This window comes from Chionomys nivalis, chromosome 20 (assembly GCF_950005125.1).
Source record: "Chionomys nivalis chromosome 20, mChiNiv1.1, whole genome shotgun sequence".
Classification (NCBI taxonomy): domain Eukaryota; kingdom Metazoa; phylum Chordata; class Mammalia; order Rodentia; family Cricetidae; genus Chionomys; species Chionomys nivalis.
Window position 1 is genome coordinate 52811679 of NC_080105.1, and position 18433 is coordinate 52830111.

The 18433-nt window shown below is 42.5% G+C and overlaps 1 protein-coding gene across 2 annotated transcripts in view; it reads left to right on the plus strand.

Moving 5' to 3' along the window:
• The window catches only part of Csmd1 (CUB and Sushi multiple domains 1), a 1398492-nt gene that overhangs the window by 1158373 nt on the left and 221686 nt on the right, over positions 1–18433 (plus strand). The window lies entirely within an intron of this gene.

An 18433-nucleotide genomic window follows, 5' to 3' on the forward strand; every position in this document is an offset into this window, starting at 1 on the left:
TGAATCTGATCAAAACCTGATGAACGTACATGTCGAAGATTATGGAGAGGATATTTGGTATAATTACCAGTACTCTTTGAAGGACTGATATGGTGCATATACATAAACATATAATCATATACAAATAGGCACATATACAAACGTATAACAACTGGGCATATGAAATATTTAGGGAGAGTATTTGATATAATAATAATCTTTGAATGATTGATATATATAGTACATATACAGATCTGTATATATGTTCTCTTTTAACATTGAATTATATTTATGTATATGTATGTCTGTGTGGATACGTGAGTTTATGTGCACCATGTGAGTGGAAGTGCCTGCAAAAGCCAGAGGGTGTTGGAGTCTCTGGAACCAAAGTTACAGGCCGTTCCAAATCACCTGATATGGGTGCTGGGAATTGAACCCGAGTTCTCTGTGTAGCAGTCTGCACACTTAACTACAGAGCCATATCTGCAGCGCTCTGTGTATGCCTATATATGTATATAATCATATGTATCTATCCATATGAGCACATACACACGTGCATGTGCCAGGCTGTTATCCCTGGCAAGGATAAGGGTACCTGCCACTTTGTATCAATAAAGGAAGCAGATCAATTAAGATGCTGAGTAAATCTCAAGCAGCCCAGTTTTCCATTGATCTGAAGGTTTCCGGCTTTGTGATATTGACTCTGGGGCCTGAGAAGTTTGAAAATTTCATATTTAATCAGGAAGTTCCTGAGGGTTTGTCAGAGCTGCTGCCTCTGCTTGAAAGATAAGCATATGAGGGACAGGGAAGGTCCCAGTCCCACACCTGCTATCCTGAGCTAGTTCAGGTGTCTAACAGGAGGATGAACCACTTCAGACCCTCCTCTGTAGATGACATCACAGTTAAAGAATTGAAGAACTTTAGACAAAGGAGGGGTTACTTCCCAGTTGTATGGGAAAGCCACTGTTTCCTGTTTGTGGATAATGCCATTGAAATGACTCTGTAAACAGCAAGGGTTGTTAACTGATGCACACATGTAGTAGGTCACAGGGCACATCACAGGGCTGAATCTTGATTATACATCTCTTTGGTTGAATTCCACTTAAAAGTCTCTTTAAAGCCCCTGTGGATATGCATGCAGATGGGGCCCTTGCTTGAGTGATCCCATTCCACCCTCATGGTCTCCATCATGTTTGATGGCTTTTCTTTCCTTATTGGGTGTCTTCATCTCCAAGCCCAGCTCCTCATCTTGGAGGACACAGGTCGATTACAGAAAACGTTTTGGAAAAGCTTTCAGTTGTGTTCTGAGAGTGAATATAGAAGACTGCGTGCCCACACCTGGCTAGGCGGCCCTCTGGTTCTCTTGCCAACAAACACCTTTTTGGTACCTTTTCTCACCAGTCACATCTCCTGTCATGCTTCTTTACTGAAGATCAGGAGACGGTCAACGCCTGCTCTTCTGTCACCTGCCAAGCACACTGCTCCCAGCCTACAGGCGACTAAAGCTCCCTCAGCATCTCCCAAGACTATTATAGGAAAGGCATCAGGGCTGACTTACATTATGTCAGTCTCTAGCTGGTGTGATTGTTTACCTATGGGTATCCAGTTATGTATTCTCAAGGGTGTGAACAGGGCATCTGTATTCAGCCACGTTGGAACTTTAAGTGACTGGCTGTGAGATCAGAAATCTTTGTGAAATCACAAATCACCTCCCCTTTTGTAACAGCATTTAGGGGATCCCCTGGTCTCTAAATCCCTGGAGCTGGTATTGCCTGGATGGCTGTCTTGTGTTTGTGGTGACGACCATCATCATTGACAATGCTTCTGCAGTGTGGTCTTCCCAGCTCACACCGGCCCATGTAAATAATGAAATTCCAGATTTTTCTTTGATGTCAGCACAGCTGAGAGACTTTGGCTCCTTCAACTGTGCTGAGGATCTTTCTGAAAGCATCAATCTATTGCCCACATGTGTATGGGCATCTTGGAATTACAGGGCCTTTTCAAGTACACAGAAAGTCAGATCCAATAAACAGAAGAAGGGAGTGTGGGTACCACTTGGTCTTGAACTCTCAGTAGTTTCTTCTGGCAAGAGAACTGACCTCTCCCCTCACCTGCAGTTACATTTCCTTGTTCATGCCTGCAGAAGCACAAGCCTGGGAGTCTTGTTTGGACAATTGTTTCAGAACACAGTTGTACTGTCACATGGGAAATACAGCGGTAATATAGACAGGATGGTGACAATGGCTGTATAATCAAAAGTATTGATTTCACATTAAAGCCCGAGATTTAAGCACTCAATAATTAGATTTAAGAAATCCCAAGCTCCCACAATGAGACCCAATACCTAAAACAAAGTTAAATCCCTGAAGCAGGGATCACAGGTGACCATAACTACTTTTAATAGACCTGTAATCACTCCTTGCTAGGTTTGCGTCACTCGGGGAAACATCAAGGATGTACAGGTTTTGTATCTATTAATGTACACATGTAGGTGTTTTACACAAACCTCAGAAGGTGAATACAGAGCCCAGTAAACACAGTGAAGTGTTTAGAAATAGGCACAAAATATTTGTAAGTCCTTTGAAACAGATTCATATGACTCTTTACTTTGTTTGGATGCCCAGGACTTGCTAAGTCACTTTTTTTCCCCAATAAAGTTGAACATTTATTGAGCTCTTAAAGGAATTCTCTGAAGTCTCACACAAGGAATTGTGTAGCAGTGTCCCAAATCTCAATTTATGACTGAAACCCAGAATTGCTGGCACACTTACTTGCAAATATTTTTATATGAATGCTCTTAAAAGAAAATGTGTTTACTGATTGATATTGATGTAGACAAAAACACTGGCCACCATGATAGAGAAAAGAACAAGATTTGGCCTCTTTGCAATAGATACGTAAATTACTCATCTGTTAAATAATTAATATTAAAGGGCAAAAAGAGGAAACCAAAGGAACACTTGTGAGTAAACCTGAATTGGAAACACTGCTTCATCCCGCAGGGGTGCCCTGGCCTGACAGATGGCATACTCCCATGATCTATTACTCATAATCTCCTTTTAGATCAGGGACGGCAATGTCCAGTTTGTGTCCCTCCACACCTCACAGGGACGAATGATCTGCCCAGACTTGCACAGCTTTGCCCAGACTGCGGCAAAGAGGGAGTAATGAAAGACAAACACGTGTGTGGAAAAGCTGGGATTGGGTAGGTCATGTACTCTGATGGAGTTGCACATTCTGAAGCTGGGGAACTCAATGTGCTTATCCTATGCATCTGAGTGGAGGAGGCAGGTTCATTGTAAACAGTGGGAAGAGGAAGCAGCTGCAGATCCAGGAAGAGGAAGCTGCAGTGCATACTTTATGTGTATACTGTCAGCATCTGCGCGTGGACCAGGGAATGGCTTTGCCGTTTCCATGGGTCTGAAGCATGGGAGTCCTTGGCACAGCTGTGCCCATATCAACAATGCACATTTGCTCAGGACTTCATCCACTCTCCACGGTGTTCCCGAAAGGTAGTGCAGGTTTCCTCATTTCCAAGCTAAGCCCTGTGGAGCACCAAGGGCACTTACCACCTGGCCCAGGCAGGGAGGAGGAAGAACCCCACTCGACAGGTGTTTTTACTTGCCTTCTGACAGTATTTACAAGCCTCTTCGGGTGTCAGCAGAAACTACAGTTGACTGTGGGCTATTTTGTATTCTTAATATTTGAACAAATACCTTTTAAAGAAAATGATTAGAAACTGATTTTTACATCCTATCATGAATTCAGAATTATCTTTAAAAATTATTGTCTTCTTAAAATTCTGTAAGAACATCTCTGGAATAGCCACTCTTGATAACTCTTCACTGGGCTGGGATGACGACTCAGAGGGTCAATGCTTGATACAGAAAGAGAAGGACCTGAATTCAAACCCCACAATATGTTAAAACAGGCATGACTACATGCCTGTGACCCCGTATCTGCAGCGGGCAGACACACAAAAGGATCATTATTAGCTGTCAGATTTGCCCAGGGTTCAGTGAAAAACCCCATCTCAAGTGACTAAGGGAGGAGTCCATTATTAAGATATTTCTTTCATATATGCATGGCTTCGCAGCCCACACACACACAAACAGACACACACCCTCATATACAGACCCCCCCCCACACACACACACTTTTCAGTACAGGATCCGCTACTGAGCCTGAAGAAGAAGCTGGCTCCTGCTACCTTGTGCACCCTTATTTGTTTAAATAATATGAAATAAACAGCCAGGTGGTAGTGACACACGGCTTTTGTCCCAGCACTCAAGAGGCAGAGGCAGGTGGATCTCTGTGAGTTTGATGCCAGCCTGGTCTACAAAGGGAGTTCCAGGACAGCCAGGACTATTACACAAACCCTATCTTGCAAAACCAAATAAATAAATAAGAATGCAAAGACAGCTGCCCAGGGACATCCTTCTTACAGGTAACCAGTGACAGATGTTGTGTAGCTAACGAGCACTTAGTGCTGTGCTGAGTCAATCCACAACTGTAGCTCCTGCTAGGGGGACCTGATGCTGAAGGGTCAAGTTCAGTGCCTGTGAGGCTGGTCAGTAGAAAGGAGGCCGCCATCCGTGTGCAGAGATGACTATAATGACATGCTCAGCTATTAGGTGTCTCTGCAGACATGGGAGAGGTCTGGTCATGGCTTCAATCCCTAGAGAACGTTGTAATCAAAGGAGTTCATCAATGTACCCAATTGTACATCACGTTTGTTTGAGATTTATCTTTGGCATATTGTTACTGTTTGTGCATACGCACATGCATGCGTGTGCGCACACACACATGTGTATCTGTCTGTTTCTGCCAGTTCCCCCCACCCTGCCGTGTGTGTATTTGTGTCTTTGCATATATGTGCATGTCTATATGTGTATTTGTGTATGCCTGTGCATGCATGTGTGTGTGTGTGCGTGTGTGTGTGTGTTGACAGCAGATAGTCTTCCAGAAAAAAGTAAAGCATGACTGAAGGATAGAATATCCATGAGAAAAGGTTCTAGGTGCTAGACATCTCTATACAAAAGCTGCCTTCTCTTTATTTCCCTAATCAGGAATATTGTTCTCTCTTCTGTGTCCTAAAAGCTCCAAATCTTTTGTCTGCATCTTTTGTTTTCTCTAATAGGATGTGTTCTTATTGAGGATCATGTCAATCAACCTCATGTCACTGACACAGAAACTTCAGTAAGAATCAGCAGAGTTGGCCTAGCATTAGCAGAAAGGAGACATGGGGAAAAAAAAAAACCTTTTCACAAGAGATACTCAGAGTCTAGTAAAGATGTGGATAGCCAAACGCCCTCTGAGTGCAGGAGAGCATGTAGGGAGACTTGGTAGAATAGACGATGCCTGTGTAGGAGAAGCGGAAAGATCTAGGCAGCCTTGTGAGGAGCTGATGACAGAGGCCTTCAGGACTTCCCCATCAAGGTGAGGAACACAGTGTGTGAGCAGAGAAGTCACACAGAAGCCTGGGAGTCTGAGAAGGGCGAGTTCACAGTGACCCAAATGCCGCTCTTCAGAGGGTTAGTATGGTTACAAATGGCCCTTGAATGCCACCACCATCTACAAAGTCCTGAGAATAAATGAAGTCAGCCTGCTGGATTCACACTCATAAGCAGTAGCCCTGGCTGTCAATACTTGGACATCAGTACCTATATGTTAAGTAGTTGAGTGATGTATTTTTAGACCTCCCCTAAGGGATCGCCTTGATCACATAGGTGCACTCAAAGGCAGTAGAAGAGCAGACAGGCAGATTTATGTTCCATATGGGAGCTTTGTAGGGATGACCAGACATACATCTGTGTGGAGAGCCCTAGACCAGAGGAAGCTCAAGTCCAAAGTCGCTGTGAGCACACATGCTTTTACAGTGGTATGGTAAATAAGCCAACTTGCCTTCAGTGTTGGCTTTTTTGAACTAACATCCTCCCTGATTCCACACTTCTCAAGGGATGCCCTCATCATGGTGTGAATGTCAAGGCATCTCTTCCTGTAGAGAGAGGGTGATTTATTGATGTGGACATGGGGATCCTGGCATCAACTGACTCCATTAGTTATCTTAAATTAGGAAATTGGCATCCTGACAGCATATTAAGTCACAGGAGGAGGGGGTGCTGTTTTGGGAAACTCTGAGAGAACCAGATGTCTGATTTTCACAAAATGACCCACAAGAAGCCTTTGAAAGCCACTTGCTTTCCTTGGCATGGCACCAGGCCATTGTTACAAGTTTCATTTATCATTTCCTGTTTCAAAAGGACAGGCAGTAAGATGGGCAGCCCACAATCGTGAATGCTTCCAGAATGTTATAGAGAAATGTCTGGAGTTCAAAGAGCTCTTCAGGAGATAAACACAGAGAGATGGTGGTGAAAGTCACTGCAGAGCTAGAGGAGCAGTTATGCAGGGCAGGGCTCTTGTCTCACAGGACTCCTCTACAGCACGGTTTCTAGACAGGGTGACAACACATCTCAGGAAAGGGCTGCCAAATGACAGCGCTGAATGGTCCTGGGTATTGTTGATGACAAGCTGGACCCCAGCGGATCCCTGGGTTCAGATCACATGCGGATCACTGTTTAGTTGGAAAGAGGGAACTAGGGACAGTCACTGGTCCATACTTTATCCATCCGAGGGCCAGCTTTCTCTGGGTGGATGATGTCCATCCTTCTGGTCCCTGAAACTGTTCCTTGTGTCCTTGCCTCAGATTCTGGTCATTCTTTATTGTGCTTAGCTATCTCTTCTTTTACAAAGCTGCCATTATGCATTTGCCTGGCTACTGGTAGTCATTTCCCCCGAGTCACAGAGGCTTTGTTTCAAAGCGTGGAAGACACAGGCTGCCTCTGATCTTCTCCATGATATTGGATGAGCAAATGATCAGATCGCTTGCTTGTGTGGGAATACTCTCACTCTCTGACCTTAGCATTACTGTTAGTGCCATTTAGGGATTTGGGTGTCTTCTAGAAGGTCAGAGGCAGTGGGGAACATCAGTTCTAACTCCTAACCTTTCTTTGCTGTTTTTGACATAGGGAGAACAAGACACCTTGGGTTAGAGGCACCATGGTTATTGTGAGATACATGGAGAATAGGAAGCCATCCAAAACTTCGAGTCTGTATTCTGCACTGTTTATCAATAACTTATATTGGGAAGGCTGCCTATTCATAAGTAATTTGAAGAAACCCTATGACATAGGAAGTTGCCCCACAATTATAATTTAAAGCAAACAGAAATAGTGGCAATAGCTGGTGTCCATTCTGGAGAAAAGTCATTCATTCCTAGGCTTGGAGTCCTGAGGTTAGTGGGGACGGATAACTGGCTTGAAGGGCTAATTTTCACGGTGAAGTTGGAGGATATGGGAGTTCTTTGTTACACTGAGAGTGTGGACTGTGCATCTCTACTCCTGGTGTGAATGTCACCTCAATCACAGCAAGGCCACAATAATTATGTGCATGTTTGTGCTTAACAATAATCCAGAGATGTTGTGACGGGATGGGAACGGCTCTCAGATGGGTACAAGGCCCTGGGTTTAAGCCCTGGTATCACACAAAACTAGGTATAGTGATATATGCCTGCAATCGGGGTCCTAAGAAAGTGGTGCATGAGGATCAGAAATTCAAGACTATCCTTAGCTACATAACGAAATCAAGGCCAGGCTGGAATACACGAGACCCTTCCCCAACCCCACCCTAAAAGGAAATATAAAGAACCTGAAGTGTACACAGATAAAGATATTGTGCAATTACTGAGAACACACCAGAAGGCCAAGAGCAGGAGGTACAGCACATTCCATATTTACAGTTCTTGAGGTCATGGATTGACAGGTAATAAATACTTTATAGAACTGGCTGGTGGCCAAATGAGGTTGATGTAATTTCTTCCCCCTTCCTCTGACATACATATCCAAAGTCAGTGTCTACTTCTGATAGAGATGCCACCAACCAACCTCCCTGACTGTCAGTGAGACTCGAGGACTTGGCAATGTTCTCCTGTGATAACTGACAATCTTTGAAAGCTAGAATTTGGAAATTTCATACAAGTTATCAGTCCTCAAATACAAATTCTAACAATTAACTGCATAAAAAATGAAGGGTTTCCAGACATTTCTTGATAACTATGCATAATTATTGCTGTTTTAAAGTTGAATGGGGCATGCTATTAAAAGAACAGTAACCCTAAATTCTTAGTCTTTTAAAGGTGTTTTTAATTTGTATGTATGAGTTTTTTGCTTACATGTATGTGGGAGCATCCCATGTGCCTGATGCAGCCACCAAGTGTCAGATCCCCTTTAGCTGGAGTTAGAGATGGTTGTGAACTGCCTGATGGAGGTGCTGAGACTCAAAGCCAGGTTCTCTGAGGGACCAGCCAGTGCTCCTAGCCAGCACACCATCTCTCCTTCTTAGACTATGGTGAATTATAGTCCAGGGAATTGTAGCAGGGCAACTTACTATGCAGTACCTAGTTCTAACAATTGTTCGCAACTGTACAGTGAACCAAACCGAAGTGTTGAATAAAACAGACAGGAAAACAAAAAAATAAACCTCCACAGGGGTCCATGGGAGCAGTTACAGACTTTTATTTAATTTCAATGGAGATTAAAATTGAGATAAACATAACACATTGTCTTAGAGTGCTGTCATGAGACACTATCATGTCTGCATAGGCTGTATTCATATAAACAGGATTTTGCTCCCAAGTAGCCATTAATGCAGCTAGGAAAACTGCTGGAAACTGTCCTAAACATGATGTGTTTTCCCATGGCTGGCTGCTAGGCAATTCTGTGAGGATATTTTAAAAATAATAGGTAGTTCTCTGTGCGTCAACTTTCTATTGGTGTTAAATAAATTGCCGCACCGAAAAAGAAAAAAAAAAAGAAAAAGAAAAAAATCCAGTCCACACTCATTCACTTACGGTGCTCACACTCATTCACTTAGGGTGCTCACACTCGTTCACTTACGGTGCTCACACTTATTTACTTATGGTATTCACACTCATTCACTTATGGTGTTCACACTCATTCACTTATGGTGTTCACACTTATGGTGCTCACACTCATTCACTTATGGTGTTCACACTTACAGTGCTCACACTCATTCACTTACAGTGCACACACTCACTCACTTATGGAGCTCCTGAGTCACAGCTGGGTTTTCCTCAGTGTCTCACAGGCTACAATGAGGTCTGAGACCCTTTTAAAGCTCATAAACTGAGAAAGATTTAGTACTCATGGATACACACATATATACACTCCATATATACACTCCATAGGTAGAAATTGTGATCTTATTTTCTAAATAATTGTGCAATTTAAATAAAATTATTGAATAATTTTATAAATTTAAATAATTTTCAAAATATTGTCTGACAAAAATACATGGGCTATAAAGTCCTCTTCCATGTTGTTGCCAGTGCTGTTATTTGACCCGCACAAACCTCTGGTAGCATTTACTGGCCTGTGGCCTTTGTCCCCCTCCCAACATTTCTTCTCTGGTCTTTCATATACAAACTCGAGAGCCTCTTGGGTTAGGCTCTGGATAGCAAAGTCCAGGAAAGCACTCTGCAGGTCCAGCTGCCCTCTGAGCACAAATATGCAAACCAGGGGCTTGCAAGATGGCAGTAGGTAAGGGTGGTTGCCACTAAGTCTGGAGTCCTGCGTTCAGTTCCTCAGATCCACGAGATGGAAGGAGAGAAGAGACTCTGCCAGTTGTCCAGTTGTCCACTGGCCTCTACATATGCATGGTGACACGTAGTGCTCCTTACACACTCACACACACACACATACACACATGACAAAAAAATGTAATGAAAAAAAAGATAAAAGCAAGAGCAATGAATGGACTCGTCAGGGTTTAATCTTTGAAATGATTCATCCTAACGTTTGCTGAGAAATTTATTTCTACTTTTTGTCCATAGCAACATTCATTCTCCAGTCACTGCCTCTCCTGTCACAGAAGAGGGCGTAACCCCAGCACAGTATGTGTGTGTGTGTGTGGGGGGGGTGCTATGAGGTTTTTCTGTTCGCTGTGAATGTGTTGTTCTCATTGATTGATAAATAAAGCTGCTTTGGCCTATGGCAAAGCAGGATAGAACCAGGCAACAAATCCAAGCAGAGATACAGGAGAAGGGTGGAGTCTGGGGGATGCCAGTCAGTCACCAAGGAAGCAAGATATGTAAAAATAAATAAATAAAGTAACAAGCCATGAACCACGTGGCAAACTGTAGGGAAAAAATTGGCTAATTTAAATGTAAGAGTTAGCTAATAATACGCCTGAGTCATCAATCAAGCATTTACAAGTAATACCAAGTCTCTAATTGGTTATTCAGGAGCTGGCAAGTGGGAGAAAAACCTTAAATTTCAGAGTAGTTTCTGAGGGTCCATCACAGTCACATGGGAACAATGTAAGAGCAACTATGACAGCACACAGATGAAGCTTTTGTGTAACCAGTAGGACTTGGATAGAAGTAAGAAGCCAAAGAGAAGAATTGGCCTGTGGAGCATGGTTTTTATCAGCAAGGGACTTGGAAAGATGTCTCAAATTAAGAAGAATTCGAAGTACATGCCATATTCTCATCAAAAGTGGCACCAATTCCGGGTCTTAAGGTCATGATGTTGGTGTTTGAAAATAAGTACTGCTTTGGTTGTTTTGGTTGTTATTGTATGTTTTCTTCTTTTTATTTTTAAAGGTTTTTGCATGTGTGCATGTATGTGAGGGTGGTATATGTGTGTAAATGCACATACCTCTGTGCATGTGCAGACAGAAACCAGAAAGGGCATTAAACATCTTGTCCTACCACCATGTCTTCTTCCCTTGAGACTAGCTTTCTCACTGAACTTGAAGTCTGACTGGTAGCCAGGAACCCACAGCAGTCTTGCTGTCTCGGCCTCTTTAGGGCTGGTATTATGTATGAGAATGGAAACATCCATGTGTTTAAATGGGCACTGAAGACGTGAACTGTGGTCCTCGTGCTTACCCAACAAGCCCTCATATGCACCGAGCTATCTCTGCAGGCCCAGGCTCTTCTGGGCTTCCTTGAGACCCCTCTGCTCTGTGCCAGACTCTTACTGCCATGAGTGCTGGTTATTGTTCTGTGGCCCCTGGCAAATAATCTTGCTATGTAATGCCTGTGGTGAAAGTATCTATCTGGTTCACATGTCAGCAGGTATCTACAGCTTCTTGTCTCTCAGTCTTCTGTCCTCCAGTGTATCTACGATCTATCTATATGGTTTTTATATCCTGTGTATCTATTATCAGTACATCCTTATGTTATCCAAATGATCATCTGTTTATGATCCATCATGAGTGTCTATATTGATTACCAAGCAAGCGTCACTAGGAAAAGGCATGTGGCAATGTTCATGCGATCCATGATTTTGTACTTGAGGGAGATACAAGGCCCTAATAGTCCAATATGAGTCATTTTTACATCAGGTGAATGAAGTAGAAGTCTGTGAAGAGGTGGAGGTATATGTAGTACCGGGAAGTAGAACAGAGCCAGGAGATAAATGTCACACCCTGGAGTGGGATGGAAGAGAGTGTGACAGAATATTGACACATTGGAGCAGTGATAGCTACTCAGGACACAGTGAGACTGCTAAGCCAGAGACTCGGGCACAAGGAAGGAGAATCCTTTCATCTATCGAGCGGCCTTAGAAAGACCCGGGTGTAGTGACAATAGGTGGCTTGGGTCGTCATCCAGTGACAATGACTGAGCTAACCCCATTGCGGCAAGGGCTTCCTGTGGGTCTGAGAACATGGAAGGTTCACTTCCCACAGGGGTTGAGGGCAAAATCCAGAGCCTGAGGTTTGCTTGGGCTGGGGCCTCCAGTCCCCTTAATGAAAGGGACAACATGGGCCTGGCACGTTAAGGATTAGTCAAGTATGAAACTGAGAGCCACCCATGTAGAGAGCATCATTGGAATTCATGGAAGAGTCTCAGTAGTGAGCTGGACTCAGGGGAATAAAGGGATGGAGTCAGAGATGGGTCATGGTGAAGTGGTCTACATCATGCAAATGAATTCTTTAGAAGTAGATCAGATTAGCTTCTGGGCACTTATAAATGGCAACAGAGTTCTTATTTTTATCTAAGATTTACCTTAACATCTTCCAGTATCTAGTTACGTTCCCATAATTAATTATGAATTTTGGAGTAGTTATGACTATTTTGATGAAGTTTAATTTGGGGGTTTCTGTTGAGACAATGGCTCAATGAATTTTCTTTAGAGGACCATGTCATACATTCAACTTGGAGGAAAAATAGCCATAATTTTAATGGGCTTCAAACCGACGGTTCCAGACAAAATATTCTGCACTTTGGAAGAGAAATCCGGTGCCCAGAATATCTGGTGCTATGTAAAACCTGTATTGTGACGGTGTGAAGAGGGCCAGCGTGAAGGTCAAGGGGGTGACATGTATGGTACACAACTCTTGTGACTGCATCGCCATAACCTTCCCTTTCTCTGCAGGGAGACATGTCTGTCTGTTTCCTGTCACTCGGAACACCGCCTTTTCACTCTGCTTCTGTGAGAAAAGCCAACCCATAAAACCGTGTGGTGTATAATCCATTTCTTGACATAATGGCTTCCAGGGGAAATGTCACAGTGGCAATTCAAATACAATAGAGACACAGGCTGCTGAAAGAGCCTAGAAGGAACTCCAATATTTATTGTAAAACACAGTAGATATTTTATAAAGAGGGAGGCATCACTACCTTTGAGACTTCTGTTCTATATAGGAGACAAGGCCCCATCTGACCAGACAATCTGTGGCTTGCATTATAATGTCTCATTCCATAGTACTTTTTTAGATAAATTGTGAGGTGACATTAAAAAATAATCATGGCCAAATCTGATAACGTTCCCAATAAGATGGTCTGTGTCGTCTGCGGATGTGCTTCACCTTGAAATTGAAGTCTGCGCTACTCCTGCCTGCCTAGGGGTGAGGCTGCAGCAAAAGCAGGATATCAATCACTGTTCCCTTCTCAGAAGGAGGGCCTGGATAGCATTATTCCTCCAGTTAAGGGAGGAAATGACAGAGATGATGCCTGTCAGATTAACTCAGTGTCAAAGGGCAAGCAGCAGAGAGAGGTGGGCATACAGCCCAATCTCCCACCATTTAATTGACTATGTCCTCTCCTCTGCTAACTTCCTAATGCTTATATCATAACAAAAGTAAGCTAGGAGAATTTGCTGTGCTATTAAAAAAAAAAGTTCCTAGGGAGGTCGTTAGATGTTTGAGTCTGGGCTAATGTAAAATTGCCAAGGTCAGGACTTGGGAATTCTTGATGATCTACAAAACCAAGTCCACCCTACTGCCTGGGATTAGCTCAGGACTAGTCTTTGTAGTCTTTTGTATAATTGCTTAGATAGATTTTTTTTTAGGTTTGTGGGGGCTTTTTTTCCCCTTATATAAACAATTTGTTCTGTACTTTTATTTTTACAACTGGAATTGCTTTTGCTATGATTTCATCATTCAGAACTGGTGTATGTGTTATTATTGGTCAGTGTGGGTTTGAAGAAAGACACAAGGACCCAGGGAAAGGTGCTTAAAGACTTTGATTACAGTCAAGGCTTATGACTTAAGAGAGAAATAAATGAAGGCTGGCAAGTGATGTCACCAAACACTATAAAATGTCAAGTTTTATAGGAGTAGTGATGATGAAATTCACCCCCCGTTCTTGGGGGTAATAAAATCCAACAGTTACTGTCTTCATCTGTCATCAATACATTGCACTTGTACAGGGTCATCAAAGACAGTAAAAGTCTCAAACACCTAGAACCCTTGTTAGGAAGGGAGGAGCACTGTGGGTCATGGGTTGACAAAGATTGGCTTTTCTTACCCATGTTAAATCATCCTTCATGATGTCTTAAAAATGAAAGTCATGCAATTCATTCAAATTCAGAATTATTGTTTCTTCTACTTTACATACTTTGGCACAAGGACATTTGATGGTTATGTGAATTGTAGCAATATTGCCAGATTTTTTTGGTAATTAAATAAATATTTTTGAAAGCACCAGCCTGCAAACACACCTTCCAATAGAATCCAGTGTGGGGCTATGGGACTGAAGGGCCTGAAAATAGGTATCAAATCACTAAGGAACATGGGGCTTGAAGCAGGACAAGAATCTGGAGTGGTAGAACCTACCAAGACCAACAATGAGTGCAAAGAATCACATTTGCCTCCTCAGACTGTGGTGGGGGGGCACGGGTGTCGGAGGAAGATGTGCATATGTGTATCCAGAGACCAGAAGCATACTGCAGTGTAGGCCTGACCAACTCCCTGGACTGTGACATAGCAGTGACATCTTTTTCTAGCAATTAATCTTGAATTTTTTTTTTGTCTTAAAATTAAAAAAATCAAAGAGTACTTCCATACTGAAAGAGATCAAGACTGTCCCCTCCTGTCTCTTCTGATAATGTGCCATAAGCCGTTTAGGCATAGCACATGAAGGAAAGAACAACTGGGGTTAAGGCCCAGTTCTTAGCCCTGGTTAGTGTTTATTCATGTGGATACAGAAAAGGGTAAGTTTTTAAAGTAGGTGTACCTCTAACTCCTCGTCAAATGAATGTCTTTTTTATAAAACATGAAGACCATTGCAGAAACCCATAACTAGGGAAAACAGACCATGGGGTGCCCATCCAAATCAACAAGACTCAGAAACATGAGAAAGAGAGGGTGGGGAGAGGATAAGAGCAAGATGCTCAGGACATCGTCTCCTGGGAGACAGTGTCTTCTGTGTATGACAGGGGCCTGCACCCAGGCTGCATCTTAGGAAAATGATCTCCAGAACAAGGCCCATAACGCTAACTGCAAAGGCAGATGACTGAAAGCTCACAGGGCCCCACACCTGGATGAAGAGCTACAGACAGCAGCTGCCAAGAGAAATAGAATCAGCCCTCCCTGTCAGTGAGCCCCGCCCCCCGCACCATGGGTTATCTAACCCCAAGTAGTAAGCCTTGAACACATGCACAGACAAGAGACATTTAAGGGACTCAGGAAGTTGCATGTGTTTTTGATGTGTGTAGCAATAATAAAGAATAAGAGACTATGCATATTAGAAGGAGCTGGGAGATCAAAAGAAGAGTTAGAGGGAGATAAGATAGAGGAAATGCTATAAATATTGTACTTATACATGAAATTCTCCAAAAAATTTAGAATGAGTCTTTATTGTTAGATGAATTTGGCATAGTATGGCATACATTTAAAACATTTAATCTTGTCACATAAAGATTGTAGGCAATGAGGAAGTCGCAAGTCATTCTCTGCCAATTTTATAACCTATTCTAGAAGGAACAACACAATAGCATGGGCTACAGGGGGTTATGTATTTTTAAAAGACTCTTAATTTATAGAGCTCAGTGGTGGGCAATGGTAAACAAGGAACATCACATGAACCTGAGGTTTGTATTCCAACTGACAGAGGAGATTTCTGAGACTTGGTGCTCCACAGGAAAATGGGGACCTTGGTGAAGAATCAGTGTCCTAAGACAGGACTGGGCCATCAAATTGGTCCCTGTCCTTTTATCACAAATATGACAGTAGTTTTGTAAGAGGTTGCACAGGAAAAAATGCCCTTGTAGTTGATGGAAGCCTTTGAATGAAGTAGTGGTGGCCTTGTTCTAACGCTGAGTAGGTCACCTGGCCCTTTACTGGGAACTCCAAGGCCACAAAGCTTGGTAGCTTGGGAATGTGCTATACCTGGAGCCCAGGACTCCAGGGCATTCCTTCAGCTTTGATCACCTGACTAGAACCCAGTTCATTATGCATTGTGACCAATGAAACATGAATTGAAAAGTTAAGATGGTAAAATATCTGTGGTGATCATCTCTGCAATGAGAAGCATTATCTTTTCTGGAATCTTCCACTGATGACCATGAACTTCAGTCTGAAGTAAAGTCAGTGTGGGTCAGGCCTATTTAGGATCAGAGATTATTCATCTGGCCTCTTAGATAATAAAGTAGCTGAAGGTATTCGTTGGAAATGGCTCATTTATACAGGATTACTTCTTATTGACTTGAACGGATAATCATTGCTTCAGTGCTATTTTTAAATGAAAGACATATCCAGACATGAAGTTGTGCAGTGCTCTTTGGAGAACACAGAGATAAGAAAATCGTTCATGAAGAAATGCAGACAGTTTGGATGGTTGATCATGCCTGTAATCCCAGTGACAGAGAGAGGGGAGCAGGAGAATGGCCATGCCCAGGACAGCCAGGCCTGCCAGGGGAGAGCAAATCTCAAAACAAAGCCTGGAAAACAAAAGAAGAGGACAGTATTCTTTGCCTCTGTTGCTAGCCTGCTCTGCTACCCAAGCCACTGGCTTTCACAAGCCGGAGTATTAGCCTTCAGCTCATATTCCATCCTCCAACTAAATTTACTGTGACCAAAATAAAACCACTTTGTATTTCTCATGAAGATGTCTGTGCTGAAATCTATGTGATGTAAAGTAATCCATGTTTATATCCGTCTTAACATGTGCATGTGCCATGAGCATTTATACATTGGTTTTACAAAGGACCAGTGGGATTCCCATTTTGAAAGCTCAATTTGTGGAGAAATCGGAGACTTCCTAGCATATGTCCTATCCACGTGAATTATTATCATTAAACTCATTTTTGAAATTCCCATTGCTGCATATTTCTGATTGAATGCTATTTTTAAGTCCTAGCAATTTCTTGAGGAAATTGGGAAGTATTAAAATGGGCAGGGCACAAATTTATCTTCTTAATTTTGAAAGCATGTTTGCTAGTTGCTTTATGTGGCTAAGCAGCAGAGTTTATATTTCACTAACCTTGGAAATCACTAGAATGCCGATATTTTAGTTTAGTCAATGGCAACTGTAAACCCATTGTCTGGATTAAGATGAACACCAGTTAAGTGTGATGACTGAACATAGGTTGTGGTTTATGCATTAAGGCCAGGGTTGTGTAGATAGATTAAAGTAACCCTGCACCTGTTTTCAGGAAGGTTGCCTCATACGTGGAGTAAAGGATACTGAATGAGAAATAAAAGAATAAAAAAATAACATTGGTTTTTGTGTTTATGGCAGGATTCATAAGAGATTCTAAGTATACTCAGTGCTTGGTGGGCAACAAAGGGCAGTGTAAGCCCCTCCGAAAGGAGCTTATTTTATCTTAGGGCAAACCTGACTTCGATAGCGGTGAGCCACTCTTTGACCCACTAAGTCAGAAAGCCAGCTTCTCTGGTTTCTTGAAAGGCCGGATCACTGGACATTTAACCTGGAGAATCTTTGTGTTCTTGGCTAGAACTTATAGGCAGACCTTCAGCAGAGGGAGGAAGACCTGGTGAAGGAGAGAGAACTTCCAATGCATGGGAGTACATAATCCAGGGTGTTGTGGGAGCTGCAGGCTGCGTTCCTGCCACCCAGCTCCTGGCCGCCTGGCTAGCTTATACCTCAAAATAACGACACACAAACTGTATTCATATAAACACTGCTTGGCCCATTTCTATTAATGTGTGTAGCACCTTGAGGTGCTCTTACCAGGAAGATTCTAGCCTACGTCCATCCTGGGTCGGAGCTTCATCGCATCTGCCCTGGGGAGCAGAGCTATGGCGTCTCAGCTCACTTCCCTTCTTCCCAGCATTCTGTTGTTTACTCCACCCACCTATGTTCTAACCTACCAGGACCAAGCAGTTTCTTTATTAATTAACCAATGACCTTCCTCCATCATTTCCCCTTTTTCTGTTTAAACAAAAAAGGAAAGGCATTCACTTTAACATAGCAAAATTACATATAAAAAAACAGTTATCAAGCAAGAATTACAGTTACAATATTTACATCTATTTTATCTTTTATCATAATAAAGGAAAACAGCTATAACTATCTATCTATTCTTCAACTACATCAAAGACTCCAGAAGGATATAATATTACCTAAGTAAATGAGAAGTAAGCAACTTACAAAACTCTAGAAATCACAGAGACATCTCGCTGCCTGGACAGTCACCCAAAGTTCCTCTGTACCATTGGGGCATCCATCTTTGGCCTACAGGTCCATAGTATCCAGAGACATTTCCATGAAGCAGGAAATTTCAAAGGCAGTTCAGTCACTATCTGCTGTGTCCTGCAGAATGTCTCTCAGACTCCTTCATGAATCAGGAACCCCGAAAGATCATCTCACCTTTAGGCAAGTTCAGTAGTCCTCTCTCTGTGGGTTCTCTGTGTCCAGTTTATACAATAGTCCAGGCAAGAGCAGTTTCTTGCCCAAATGGCTATCAAACTTGATAAGGTGCCTCTTCGATGCCCATCTTCTTCTTGAAGTAGATTGGTGCTGCCAGGAACAGACATGTCTCATGGTCAGAAAAACCCTGAGTTATTAAAACACTTAAAATGCCATATTTTATAATCTTTGAAAGATATGAAGAATGCCTATCTAAAATATATCTATGTACATCTAGAAAATCTAACTAACATGACTACAAACTTGACTATTATT